Source organism: Propithecus coquereli, unplaced genomic scaffold (assembly GCF_000956105.1).
Source record: "Propithecus coquereli isolate 6110/MARCELLA unplaced genomic scaffold, Pcoq_1.0 Scaffold119, whole genome shotgun sequence".
NCBI classification, from domain to species: Eukaryota; Metazoa; Chordata; class Mammalia; order Primates; family Indriidae; genus Propithecus; species Propithecus coquereli.
Window position 1 is genome coordinate 4466600 of NW_012135969.1, and position 4988 is coordinate 4471587.

Consider the following 4988-nt stretch of genomic DNA (forward strand, 5'->3'; position numbering starts at 1 on the left):
AAAAAAAAAAAAAAAAAAGAAATGATAGAATTAAGTATTAAGTACTGGAACTCAGGCAGGTGTGGTAACTCCTCATTCACTGCTACAAAGAGGGTGAGGATGTAAAGGTACCCGCCAATGTTTTACATGATGGCAGAAGGTGTGAGACTTCTTTGGCTAATTAGATGGAGTGACTGGCCCATCTTACTAAGGATTTGAGTGAGTTCAACAGTATTTACCTGATTTTCTTCTGTCTTTTAAATGAGGTCAAGTTTTTGACTCTGGATGCACCCAGGATAAAATGGAAAAACGATATGGCAGAAGGCATTATGGTGATGTGTCAAATAAAATCTGGAAGAAAAATTCATCATTCAGATTAAACAGCAGTAGAAACTTTCTAATTATCTGTTATTGCCTCTTGATATAATAGACTAATGGCCACTAATGAATGAATGAATGAATGAATGAAGCGTTTTTCCTGAATCTTTGACCTTATTTTGTATTCCTATAGCATTTTTCAATTTTCCACAGAACTCTTTTAAGCCTGTCAATAAATTTCAGTTGAACAAATAAACTGGTGAGATAGCCAGGATGGTTATTATTATATACCTCAAATAAAGGTTGATACTGATCCTCAGGAGTTGGATTTGACCATGTATGTTTACACCTAAGTGTAGGAAGTGCCAGGAGCAGGATCAGCTCTTTTCTTCATCCTAAACCAGTACTTTGTATTGCACTACATTTTCTCTTTCTGGTAGATAAAATTCTACTATAGGAAATTCAGATTGCGTCCAAATTTTTAAATATAAAATCTACTGTAAACCTGTAAACTGCAGGTATTGGCCCAATAACTGGTGAGAATAGTGCTCTTGTAAAATAAGGGTTCCTTCATTCTACAGAAAAACTTTGAACTCGGAAATTCCAGTACCATTCCATTTGCTTTATTTGTATGACCTCTAGGGACAAAGAGTCAGGATAACTCTGGGAACCCCAAGGTGATCAGCCAAATGATGACAATACTTTCCCTATAAATCCCCCCAAACAGGTCAGAAAGTTTCTATGTAGGCTGAACATAAGAGGAAATATTTAACTAAATTTAATAAATTTTTCCCCCCAAAAAAAACCATTTGCGAATTTAGATGTTAGGTTTAAAGCGTCCTCTGGAGCCTCTCTCAAAGTTCAGTCATTTAAGTCTGAGCAAGAGTGAAACCCCTTCTCTATAAAAAATAGAAAAGTTAGCCAGGCATGGTGACCTGCTTATAGTCCCGTCTACTTGGGATACTGAGGCAAGAGGATCGTTTGAGCCCAGGAGTTTGAGGTTGTAGTGAGCTATGACGACACACTGCACTCTAGCTTGGGTGACAGAGTGAGATCTTGCCTAAAAAAAAAAAAAGGCCGGGCGCGGTGGCTCACGCCTGTAATCCTAGCACTCTGGAAGGCCGAGGAGGGCAGATTGTTTGAGCTCAGGAGTTCGAAACCAGCCTGAGCAAGAGCGAGACCCTACTAAAAATAGAAAGAAATTAATCGGGCAACTAAAAATATATAGAAAAAATTAGCCGGGCATGGTGGCACATGCCTGTAGTCCCAGCTACTCGGGAGGCTGAGGCAGGAGGATTGCTTGAGCCCAGGAGTTTGAAGTTGCTGTGAGTGAGGATGACGCCACGGCACTCTAGCCTGGGCAACACAGTGAGACTCTGTCTCAAAAAAAAAAAAAAAAAAGCTTAGTCATTTAAAATTTGCCCATTGTACCCATTTTGCCATATATGAAGATTGTTTCTATGTATGCCTTGAATGCTTTTCTTGTTTAATGACATTTCTATCTTCCCTTCTAGAGTACATATTTTTCAAGGATGTTCTTTCATCTTCATTTTCAGATGACAAATGATAACTTCTGATTCTATTCTGTGACTCACATTTGATTAAATTTATTCTATTTACAAGCTCTTCTTCTTTTTTTTTTTTTGAGACAGGGTCTTGCTCCATTGCTGGGCTAGGGTACAGTGACATGATCATAGCTCACTGCAACCTCAAACGCCTGGGCTCAAGTGATCCTCCTGAGTAGGTGGGACTACAGGCGTGTGTCACCATGTCTGGCTAATTTTTCTATTTTTTTTTTTGAGACAAAGTCTTGCTATGTTGCCTTGGCCTCCCAAGGTGCTAGGACTACAGGTGTGAGTCACCAAGCCCAGCCTCTATTTACAAGCTTTATAAGGTTTAAATTTTAGTAGCTAGTATAGCTAGTACAGACATTATTATTTATATAGAATTTCCACGACAAAGTGCATCTGTGTTTCTGACATTGGTACTTTGGATATATTATTTTTATTTATTTATTTATTTATTTACTTTTTTTTTTTTTTACTTATTTTTTTTTTTTTTGAGACAGAGTCTCACTTTGTTGCCCTGGCTAGAGTGAGTGCTGTGGCATCAGCCTAGCTCACAGCAACCTCAAACTCCTGGGCTCAAGCAATCCTACTGCCTCAGCCTCCCGAGTAGCTGGGACTACAGACATGCGCCACCATGCCCGGCTAATTTTTTCTATATATTTTTAGCTGTCCAATTAATTTCTTTCTATTTTTGGTAGAGATGGGGTCTCGCTCTTGCTCAGGCTGGTCTCGAACTCCTGAGCTCAAACAATCCGCCCGCCTCGGCCTCCCAGAGTGCTGGGATTACAGGCGTGAGCCACTGCGCCGGACCTGGACATATTAATTAATTAACAAAAATTTTGAGCATCTATGATTATGGGGACCAATCATATTTTCAGAATTCTAAATCAGGTGAGCCCATCAAGGACTAGGGCTATTGTCATGTTTCTATTCCCACCTCCGAATACACATGCACATGTTAGGACTCCACACATTTTTAAGGAAGAACACTTCACAGGAAAGGACACAGCATTTTAAATATGAACCACCTTTTAAAATTCTTGCTTGAATAATTGCTTTCTGTACTTCAATTTTAGGGTTGCTAGATTTATATCATAATATTTATGATATAAAATATCTGGGACATACTTTTATACTAAAAATATTGGTGTATTATCTGAAATTCAAATTTGTTTCTCAGCATAACAAAATATGAAGGAATAAAATTCAAATTTAACTGAGTGTTCTGTATTTTATCTGTCAACCCTATCAATTTATGCCAACAGTATGCATCGAGTCCCAGATACCAGTCAGGAGCTGTGTTAGGAACTGGATAGACAGCAGTGAAAGAAAGAGACCCAGTGAAGACCTCCTGGAGTTGACAGCCTAGCAGGGAAGACAGGCATTGAAAAAGTCATCATACAGTTAATTATTATGATGGTGAGAGTGCTATTAAAACAAGTTTGAAATAAAATAACAGAGGACTTCAAGTCAGGGGTCAGAGAAGTCATGCTACTCTAGAGGAAGAGACATTTAAATTAGGATCTGAATAAGAAAGCCTTAGTGAAGTGAAGAGGATGAGGTTGGGGAAGCCTTCCCAGGAGTTAGAAAGGCCTGTTGAAGGACCTTGGGAGAGGTACTGCAGGAATTTCCCGCAAATAGAAGGAAGCCAGTGTGCCTGGGGATTGGCAAGGGGAGGAGAGATGGGTCTAGCAAGCTTTTGTAGGCCCAGTAAAAGATTTGTCTACTAGTCCTATATATAGTGTTAGATAGTGGGAATTCAGGAACAAGGGGCAATTTCTGCTCCCAAGAAACTCACTATGCAGTGACACTAAGGAATCAGGATAAGAGGAATAAACAAGTAAAACTTGAATTCTTCTTTCAAAGGGCATGTTATAGATATCTTTGTGGCAATAAACATGTTCCCAGGTTTTTCCAAAGATTTGTTCTTAAGTTTACACTGCTGTGGCTGCTCACCTGAACTACAGTATCTGTTGAAATAGCTTTGGAAGATGTTTGCTTTGTTTTTCCTCCTCCTTCCTCCTTCTCCTGTCACCTTTTTGAAGGATATTTGAATAGTATTTTTGAAATGTGGGAAAAATCTTAGACTAGAGAGCTAGCAGAAATCTACTGTTTAATATTCCTGCAGCAAGCTAGGTAAAATCCAAAGTTTCAGGGGTAATTAGTTATTTTCAAGGATTTGTATGGGAAAAGAACATTTTAAAAAATAGCCTAAACTGTATTAAGAACTTTCACCCAAGGCTAACACTGCTGTATTTTAGCCTGGTTCTTCAGTTTCAGTGGCCATGAACTTCTCAGTATTGCTCTCGATTTCATGAGGGTTTACTGACACGAGAGACATGACTTCACATTCTTTGTGATTTGCTGTGTAGAGAACGAGCTGTTTGTTTTCACTAGGACTACAAGAAAGGAACACAATCAACTCTAAATACCATGTATAATTAATATAATCAATAGCATCAGATGCTTTGACTGCTGCAAACAAGTTTACCTTAACCCCAAATCTTTCAGAGCTTCAAAAATATTGTAACTGCTCAGGAAATATTTCTGAAATTAAAAAAATTAGAAAATAGTAATTAAGTGTGTTGGGCTCGCCTTCAACATCATGTTGCAAAGCTGCAAAGTGCCGGTTTCTTCCTTACGTCATAATTCTACCTAGTATCTCAGGTAAAACTTTTTACAACTGATAAAACTTTCTTTTATCAAATGTAATTGGTTTTATTGAAAAAACCAATATTCTTTGAAAAGCAAGTCTTCCAGTAAAGGGATCTGAGGATTTTATTTTGTTTTATTTTTATTTTTTTTTTTTGCGTGTTGTACAGGCCCAAGAGCCTCTTCCATCCTAGTCAAAGGAAGTGCTAACCTTCTCTCCTTTCATACAGCACGGATCTGGGGATTTTAATTTGCGAGTTGTTTAATTGCCACAATAACAACAACAAAAAAGGCCAGTTATCGCACAGCAACCTAAAGCTACCTAATCGCAAATTCAATACCTAGCAGCATGAGGCCTCACAGACCCAAGAGCCAAGGGAAGGCTGTGTTGGCAGAAATCTCGCGAGAATCACGATTCCAATTTCCGCGAGATCTTCATGCCCTGCCCTCTTCCTCTCTCTCGCAGGATCA